General features: G+C 34.3%; 1 protein-coding gene; it reads left to right on the forward strand.

Moving 5' to 3' along the window:
- The window catches only part of LOC132106083 (gastrula zinc finger protein XlCGF49.1-like), a 473,864-nt gene that overhangs the window by 393,860 nt on the left and 69,299 nt on the right, over positions 1-10,705 (forward strand).

Here is a 10,705-nt window from a genome sequence, read left to right on the forward strand (position 1 = left end):
AAGTGAAGATTAACAGTTGGCATATTTGAGTGCAGATGCAGCTTTTCTAGCGCGGTAAAGTAAGTTTTAGGTTTGATATTCGCTGGATATTCGCCTAGGCTTGCTTTAGGGACCGTCTGCCAATTTACCTCTCAGTACAAAACGAAGTCCAATAATTAATACAAATTATGTTTCCAACATCACAGTAAATGCCTTGTGGGCAAACTGACAGAAAATATTTAGCCAATATGTCCTTACTAACATTATCTCCCTTACTGTATGTACAGTACACATGAGTTTATTTTCTTTAAAAAATTATAAGTCACCAAAAGTTTTTTTTAATGTTCCAAAGGTTGTAGGACATTTGTAATTACAAGACTGACTTACTACAGGTAAAATTTTGCCAATATCTCCCTTACTGTATGTACAGTAAATAATTATTCTTAGAAAACAATTACTGTAAATAACCATGAGGCTATTTTTATATTCCAAAGGTTGTAGTATATTTGTAGTTAAAAGACTCACTTACTACAGGTGAAATTTTGCCAATATCTCCCTTACTGTATGTACAGTAAATAATTATTCTTAGAAAACAATTACTGTAAATAACCATGAGGCTATTTTTATGTTCCAAAGGTTGTAGTATATTTGTAGTTAAAAGACTCACTTACTACAGGTGAGATTTTGCCAATATCTCCCTTACTGTACTTACAGTAAATAATCATTCTTAGAAAACAATTACTGTAATTCAACAAAAGGTTTTTTTCATGTTCCAAAGGCTGTAGTATGTTTGTAGTTACAAGACTGACTTACTACAGGTGAGATTATGCCAATATTACCATTACTGTACATACAGTACATAATTATTCTTAAAAACAATTACTGTAAATCACCAAAACTTTTTTTTCCTGTTACAAAGGTTGTAGTACGTTTGTAGTTACAAGACTTACTTACTATGGGTGAAATTTTGCCAATATCTCCCTAACTGTATGAACAGTACATAATTCTTAAAAAAAAAATACTGTAAATCACCAAAAGGGTTTTTTCCTGTTCCAAAGGTTGTAGTACGTTTGTATTTACAAGACTGACTTACTACAGGTGAATTTTTGCCAATATCTCCTTTACTGTACGTACAGTACATAATTCTTTAAAAACAATTACTGTAAATCACCAAAAGGGTTTTTTCATGTTCCAAAGGTTGTAGTAAATTTGTATTTACAAGACTTACTTACTACAGGTGAAATTTTGCTAATATCTCCCTTACTGTATGTACAGTACATAATAATTTTTAAAAAACAATTACTGTTAATCACCAAAAAGGTTTTTTCATATTACAAAGGTTGTAGTAAATTTGTATTTACAAAACTGACTTAATACAGGCGAATTTTTGCCAATATCTCCCTTACTGTACATACAGTAAATAATTATTCTTAGAAAACATTTACTGTAATTCACCATAAGGTTTTTTTCATGTCCCAAAGGTTGTAGTAAGCTTGTATTTACAAGACTGACTCACTAGAGGTGAAATTCTGCCAATATCTCCCTTACTGTGCATACAGTACATAATAATTCTTTAAAAACAATTACTGTAAATCACCAAAAGGGTTTTTTCATCTTCCAAAGGTTGTAGTAAATTTTTATTTACAAGACTTACTTACTACAGGTGAAATTCTGCCAATATCTCTCTCTTACTGTACGTGCAGTACATAATAATTTTTTAGAAACAATTACTGTAAATCACCAAAAGGGTTTTTTCATGTTCCAATGGTTGTAGTACGTTTGTATTTACAAGACTGACTTACTACAGGTGAAATTTTGCCAATATCTCCCTTACTGTACGTACAGTACATAATAATTATTTAAAAACCATTACTGTAAATCACCAAAAGGGTTTTGTTCCTGTTCCAAGGGTTGTAGTACGTTTGTAGTTACAAGACTTACTTACTACGGGTGAAATTTTGCCAATACAGTAGGTGGCCATCCTATCTGGGGCTTACCGCCGCCCGCGGTGGTAACTGTAATTCAGTCGCGTGTTAAAATCATTCGCGAAACTACCGCCAGGTGGCGCAAAGGGACGGATTGCGAAATGAATGTAATTGTAAAATGAAATAAAAGAAGGAAGTAAAACAACAATAACATTATGATATAACATTGTAACATTTAAAAAAAACATTTTTTTTTTTACAATTTGTTAATTTTTAAAATGTAGGATAGTCTTAGGCTACAGTCTACTAAACAAAAATTAAAAGAAGACCTTAACACAAAGGATCATATGCTATTTTTATTAAACATTAAGCTTATATATATATATATATATATATATATATATATATATATATATATATATATATATATATATATATAGGCCTATATTTATTTACTGTTTTAATTTCATTTTCATTTCGGTTCATTCTTGGTTTAAAAAAATCTTCAGGTTCCATATGCAGAGCGAAATGGGAACGGTCCAGCATTTAGCAATAATTAGTATTAACTCTGTTATTATTCTTGATTTTTCAAACTACCAGCATTTTTGAATTATGCCTTATGTGTGACCAAAAAAATTAAGTATTATTTGTTTCAGCTGTTTGATCGCGCTGGTGCCTCTCGCACATATTCACTGGAAACCGCAGTCGTTCACCAGACATTCGGCGTGAACACTTTGACATTGTTATTTATGATTTATTTTTTTTGCTCGATACTGAAACGCAGACAGCCTATTTACCTCATGAATAATAGTTAAGCTTCAAATGGGCAACATCACGAATATGGAAACGTTTGATTTCTCCCGATTGAGAAAGCCAAACCTTACCTTATGCTTAGCTTTAAATTATTATTATTTTGTTTTTTTTTGTTTTATTACTAAGCCTATATTATTAAATACTGCAATTATATTTATCCATTAGAATTATATATTTTTAATTATTGTTTTGTTCTGATAAATTTGTTAAATTTAAAGGATTTGTTGTAAAATATTTTCTTATAGCCTATTTTCTTCCTCTCACAAATTCTGATTTATTTTTTAGCGTGTTTAAAAAAAAACATGCAGCAAACGAAAATAGGTGATTAATCCGTTAAAATGAAACCTATACACGACTCATATATTTTTTTTCCTCTGACAAACTTAATTAAATTTTTAGCGTGTTTAAAAAATAAAAAAATAAAGAAAACATTCAGCAAATGAAAATAGGCGATTAATCCGTTAAAATGTGTTACTCTTGGTTAACAGTAATTATAATTATTTTACTTCAGAACAGAGCCTGGGACTAATCTAGGTTATCCATGTTTTTTTTCTTTTTTTCATTGCATCTGAAAATGACTTTGTTCATTACATTCACTTCACGCGATCTGGCGCAGATCAGCCTCCCGCAAAACTCAGCTGTGGACGATTTAAAAATGTTTGAAATAAAGCAGTGGTTCTCTACCCGCAGCCCGTCACGAATTCAAATGCGGCCCGAACCACATGCTGAATAAAAAAAACATTTTTTTTAATAATTTTCTAAAATTTTATTATTTACATCAATTAAAAAAAATTATGCTACTGATGAAATATAAGCTATATACTAATGTTTTTATGTGATTTATTTTCTTCATATATTATTTTCAGACATGAGCACTGGCACATTTAACGAACACATACAAGCGCGCACTTTGGCAGAATTCAATTCAAATAGTCATCAACAACCATTAGGTAAATTGCCTTTAAGGTAAAATTGCGCATCAGAATGGACACATTTGTTTTTTAAGGGAGAAAAAAAAGAAATTCAAAAAATGCCAGCGAATGAACATGTGCAAACTGTGAATAGTCGCAGTATCAGTATTCAAGGAGAAGTGCTGGATTTTCGTTTGTTTGTTTTTTTTTTGCCCCGCAACTCACTTGAAGAAGTTCAGATAAATGGAAACACCATACACTATGTAACAATCCTTATCGTCATTGGAGAGTGTGTGCCGAGGCTCATGAGCAGACGACCGCGCGGACAGGTGCGCGTGATCAGTATGGCATCAAAAGCAAAATTGCACATGTGCAGGCAGAGTGAAGAAGCTCATTGCTACTCGAACCTGTGCAATCCGTCAGTAAAAGAATATAAAGACAGTCAGATGTGCAATAATTATGGGCAGAGCGGACCATCAGCCTGCGCATTCAGAAGTATAAATTGATGAAGTCTGCGTCCGCGCTGGCCGTGTCTGCGTCCGGATTGCTCATGCGGAAAGTATAACACAGGCATTACAATCGCAACTTCTTTGTGTTATTCCTTTCAAGCTGAATCTCACAAAATTGGTCAGCTCCCGACAGCATCAGGTGTTTTATTTATGGGGAGTAGAATTGTTTATTTCAATGAATGTGATAGATTATATATCATAATAGTTAGGCTATAATATTATAAATCAGGTTGGTTTGTATTGCTGACGTAATATGTAAATTATATGTGTAGACTTGCACTTAGACCATAGTGCGGCCCGCTGGAAAAAAGGTTGAGAACCACTGATATAAAGGTTGCTGTCCCATTTTATACAGGAATTGTTCATTTTAAAAAATTTAATTATATTGTTAGTTCTAATTATATTGTTAACAAAAGTTAATTTAGAACTTTTTTTTACTTATAAACTCCTTGAGAATTTAAAGTTAGTTTAATAGTATTTAAATTCAAGTTTAAAAAAAAGGTTTTAATTGCTTAAATTATTTTTTATTAATTAATATGTTATCATGTTTGTTCTTGTAAAAAATACGTGTTTATTCTTTAGGAAAACAAGGGAAAAAATAAGGGACAATCCGAATATTTGTTTTGCTTTACCTATTTATGTAAACTACAATTATTCAAATAATAATAATAATTATAATAATAATAAAATAATGTCATTAAAAAATACCATTGGCCTGAGTAATTTTGACCATTATAGAATTGTGACTTTAAAGATTAGTCATTTAGGTGGTAAAAATACTGTGAAATTAATAATGGCATAACATTTTAGAAATTAACAATGGCATTTTAGAGCATAACAACCGAAGGTTTATGAAACATTAGCCAATAAAGCATTTTTTTTGAACATCCCTCTTGCCAACAACCAAACTTAAAGTTGTGAACTAAAATATTATTTCAACCATACAGCATGTGAATAAATAAAATGCATAATTTTCATAACATTTCATTATTCATAAAATGTATAACTTTCTGGTATTTGGATTTGTACTTCAATATAATGAGCTCCAAGTTTAAGAATAGCCCTAGACTAGTTTCTCTCTCTCTCTCTCTGTTTAACAGCATTAGCTCAATGATATACGTCTTCCTTCCAGAATTTTCCTGCCTTGCTAAATGTTGGGCTCATGCAGGGCCGGCGCATGCCTATAGGCGAACTAGGCAGCCGCCTAGGGTGGAGAGAGAGAAGGCGAGAGAGAGAGAGAAGGCGAGAGAGAGAATTATTAATTTATTTGTTTGTTTCACATTAGGTATAAATAAAATAAAAGCTATAAATAAATAAAAAAAACTTTACATTTCGAATAAAAATTCCCGCACGGCAGCGCCCTATTAGTAGGTCTATATGTATGCAAAATACTTTAATGTATATTCAAAAATGTCAAACCGAATAAATGTATCTGGTCATGAGTAATCGCCTCCGTGGAAGAGCGCTTTTCGCTGCTTAGAGACCATGGGCGTATTTGGATTTTTAGATGAAATCGCATCACTCAAAGAAAAGGAGAATAGAATAGCCTTCAGGATTGCTTAGGACTGGAAAAGGCCCTGACTCATGGAGACTCGCGAGATGTTGATGGGCATGAATTGTTTGAAGAGCTGACTGCTTTGGGTAGACGCCTGGTTGCTGGATCTAAACCACTGGATGCGCTTAAATTCATCTGTGAAAAAGGGATGGAAAACAATTTTCCAAATGTTTTTGTAGCATTGAGAGTGCTTCTCACTCTCCCTGTCACTGTGAGCTATGGAGAACGCAGTTTCTCAAAGCTTAAACTGATAAAAATGATCTCCGAAGTACAAGTTAAACTCGAGGACGCAATCAAAGCGTTTGCCGCTGCGAAAGCCCGACGCGCACGCTTCTGAAATGAAGGTGTGTGAATGTGTGTATCAGTCAGGAAAACAATCGAAAACTCCAGTTTTGTGAGCTAAAAAGTTGAGTGCACATGTTTAGTTTTATTCTGTAAACTAGGCTATCTATTAGCCTATAAAACAGAATTTATACTTAGCTGTTGCATTGTGTAGGCTACCCTTTTCACCTTTTTGCAGAATGAAAAAATGTAAAACTCTGAAAACATGCTTGCACGTTTTTATTTTAGTGTAATTTCATAGATTTAAAAAAAAATTGTTTACATGCATATTAAGGATCCTTAATTGTGAATGTGAGGGGGGCGGCACGATCGTGCTCTGCCTATAGCGGCATTTGAGCTTGCGCTGGTCCTGGGCTCACGATCAATAAGTTTTATTCGCCTCTGTCTGATTCAGTAAAGTCAAACCGCAGACAGAGAAGCCTCGAGACCAACACAGTCTCACTCTCTACTCGTCAAATGTCTGACGCATGGTCAAGGGATCTGGCGTCCCTTTTTTGACGCACTGAGTATACCTTTGGCGTCTTTTTTCAACGTGGGGGTAGATAGAAGGGAGGGGGAGGAGGAGGGTGTGTTACATTTATAAAGCAAGGAATACCGTATAAAATCTTAGGAGTGGGAAATGAACAAGAATATGTAGTAGTGAAAGTATGGGCAGGAAAGAGAGAGTTGGTGATTTGTAATTATTATAATCCTTGTAAAAGACTAGAGAAAACTAAGCTAGAAAAGATAGAGGGACAAAATTGTAATAATATTATATGGTGTGGGGATTTTAATGGACATAATACTTTGTGGGGGAGTAAAAAAAGTGATTACAATGGTCAAATAATAGAAGAAATGATAGATGAGAAGAATTTAGTGTGCTTAAATAATGGTGTAGGTACAAGAACTGATGTTAACACTGGAAAAGAATCAGTATTAGATCTCACATTAGTTTCAAATAAAATTGCAGCAAGATGTGATTGGACAGTGCATAAGGATGGCACAATAGGCAGTGATCATTATCCGGTGTGGTGTAAAATAAATATAGAGGTAGTATGTAGTATTGGGGAAGCAAGTGGAAAATGGATTTTTGAGAAAGCTGATTGGGGAAAATTCCAGGTGGAAAGTGATAGGTTGTTTAGGCAAACTAAAGATGAAGTTAGTGTTGAAATATTAGATAATCAAATTAAGCAAGGTATAATATCAGCAGCAGCAGAATCCATTCCCAAGAGTAAAGGAAGATGTAAAAAGAAAGTAGTGCCATGGTGGGATGGAAAATGTAAAGAAGCAGTGAAAAATAGAAACAAAGCATTTAGATTAGTTAAAAGAACACATAATTATGATCATTTGATTCAGTATAAACAAGCACAGGCAATAGTTAGGAGGATAATCAGACAGACAAAAAGAACATTCTGGAAATCTTATTGTGACACAATAGGAAATACAACTCAAATAGGTGAAATATGGGGAATGATTAAAAAGATGGGGGGGGATAAAAGAGAATGGAATTATCCAGTTCTGACTGAAGGAAATGAGAAGGCGATAACAAATAAAGAAAAGGTAGAGATGATGGCAAAACGTTTTGTTAGTATAAACAGTTCTAATAACTTGTCAGAGGAAGGAAGAGTAGCAATAGAAAGAACAAAAGCGCAGTATAAGGATGTGATATGCAGGAAAGATAATGGGGATGAGGAGCAAGATGCTCCTTTTAGCATGGGAGAGTTGCAGAGAGCGCTGGATAGGTCAGGGAAAACGGCTCCAGGGAAAGATGAAGTGTGCTACAGTATGTTAAAACATTTAAGTATAGAGGGTTTGGGGAAATTATTAAATTTATACAACAAGGTGTGGGAGGAAGGGAGACTTCCACAAAGCTGGAAAGAGGCAATAATTATTCCAATAAGGAAGCCTGGAAAGGATCCAAGTAATCCTGGTAGTTACAGACCAATTGCATTAACATCGCAAATATGTAAGATAATGGAACGTATGATAAATGAAAGACTAATATATCTTTTAGAGAGTAGAAATAAAATGGCTAGATGTCAAAGTGGTTTTAGAAAAGGAAGAAATACAATGGATCCTGTGATCATTTTGGAGGAGGAAATAAGGAAGGCACAAGTGAATAAAGAAACTGTAGTAGCAGTATTCTTTGATGTGGAGAAAGCATACGATATGCTGTGGAAAGAGGGTCTTTTAATCAAATTACATTTAATGGGAGTTGGAGGGAAAATGTTTAATTGGATTATGGATTTCTTAAATAGAAGGAATATACAGGTGAAAATTGGGGTAGATTTATCAAAGCAATATGTTGTAGAAAATGGAACACCACAGGGAAGTGTGGTTAGTCCAACTTTATTCTCCATTATGATTAATGATATTTATTTAAATCTTCCAGGGGATATAGGGAGGTCTTTATTCGCAGATGATGGTGCTATATGGAAGAAAGGTAGAAATGTTGAGTATATTTTAAAGAAGATGCAGGAAGGAATTGATCAAGTTGAAAATTGGGGATTAAAATGGGGATTTAAGTTTTCAGTGGAAAAATCAAAAGTAATGGTTTTTACAAATAAAAAGAAGAATAAGGAAATTAAGCTGAAAATGTATGGAAGTATGTTAGAGAAAGTAGAATGTTTTCGTTTCTTGGGAATATACTTTGACACAAAACTAACGTGGAGAGAACATATAAAGTATACAGTTAATAAATGTAAGAAAGTGCTAAATGTGATGAGATGTCTTGCTGGGTTGGAGTGGGGTGCAAGTGTTTCAGCTTTAAAATATATATACATTGCTTTAATAAGATCTAAATTAGACTATGGGAGTATTGCGTATGGGTCAGCAGCAAAGACAACATTAGCTGAATTGGATATTGTGCAAGCGTGTGCCTTAAGAATATGTTTAGGGGCAATTAAAACTTCTCCAGTATGTGCACTTCAGGTGGAGGGAGGTGAAATGCCATTGTGGCTTCGACGGAAACAACTGACTGCAAACTATTGGATAAATCTTCGAGGGCATGAGGATAGTCATCCAACAAAAAAGGTATTACAAAAGTGTTGGGAAAAGGAGAGAAGAAAGAAAGAAAGTTTTGGCTGGACAGCTGATTTAATTGCAAAAGAAATGGAAGTGTATAATAAAAGATTTGCTAATACTGTGTTATGGCCTGTTAAGCCATTTTGGACATTGGAAATTCCGAAGGTTGATCTAGAGCTTTTAGTAATTAAAGGTTGTAACAGAAATATAGATATAATCAATGAATATTTTAAATATAAGAACAAGTATAAGGACAATACGGAGATTTATACAGATGGGTCAAAGGACCTACAAACAGATGCGACAGGGTCTGCGGTATACATCCCTAAATATGAGATAGGAATTAGCAAAAGAACATCTGACAGCATAAATGTTTATGCAGTTGAATTATGTGCTATACTTGTTGCATTAGAATGGATTGAACAATGCAGGGATATTAACATTCTAGTATGCAGTGACTCAGTATCAGCTCTTATGAGTATGAAGACTGGAAAAGCTAGTAGTCATCAAGAAATATTATATGAAATCTTGTTTTTAAATTCAAGGGTATGTAGACAAGGGAAAAATATAACATATATGTGGATACCAGCACATGTGGGCATACAGGGAAATGAGAAAGTTGATAAATTGGCAAAAAAGGCAACAAAAAAAGAACATGTTGACATGGAAATTAAATTGTCAAAATCAGAAGGGAAGAGTCTAGTGTGGAAAAAGATAATGGAAATATGGCAACATCAATGGGATCATGAAAGTAAAGGAAGACAACTATACATGATTCAAAATAAAGTAGGCAGTATAAGAGAGATGTCAAATAGAAGGACAGAACAAGTGGTAATAACAAGACTTAGGATTGGGCATTGTAAGTTAAGTGGAACTCTTCATATGTTAGGAAAACATCCCACAGGCCAATGCGATGAATGCCAAGAGGAAGAAACAGTTAGTCACATTTTTATGTCGTGCAGGAAATTTATAAAAGAAAGACAAGAGTTGAAATATAGCTTACAAGAAATTGGTATAGGACAGTACAATTTAAAAAGTATATTAGGATGTGGAAAGAGTGAGCAAGGAAAGAAATATTTGTTTTATTTTTTAAAGAGGACTGGACTGGAAAAAAGATTATAATAAAAAAGTGACATGGTAATAGACAACAGATGGCAGTAATGTAACATATTGGATACCAACTGCCTTAAAAACCCAAGGAAGAAGAAGAAGAAGAAGAACGTGGGGGTAGACCGATAGACTTCTATAGAACTCAGCAGCGTTGAAATTTGACGTCTTGGATCAGCACACCACAACCCGTTGTCTGCCTCGTATGGGTCGAGACTACACTAAATAAAAATAAAAAAGAATAGGTTACAAAAAATGATCTATGCCAAGGTGAGTCAAATGGCGGCCCCCAGATCATTTTTATCTGGCCCTCCAACTGGTTTTTTGACGTTTAAAAAACCTCGCAATCTGATATCAAAGCGCCCTCTGCGCAAAGGTTTAGCGCGTTCATCAGCGGTGAGTTCATCAACGCTCACCTGCGGGGAAAATGGCATTCAGAGGTGAGTTTAACAACGCTCACCTGCAGGGAAAACGGCATTCAGAGGTGAGTTTGTCCAAAGCAACGGTCAACTGCAGGTAAAACGGCATTAAAAGGTGAGTTTAACAACGCTCCAAGGCGCG

Source organism: Carassius carassius, chromosome 26 (genome assembly GCF_963082965.1).
Source record: "Carassius carassius chromosome 26, fCarCar2.1, whole genome shotgun sequence".
Classification (NCBI taxonomy): Eukaryota; Metazoa; Chordata; class Actinopteri; order Cypriniformes; family Cyprinidae; genus Carassius; species Carassius carassius.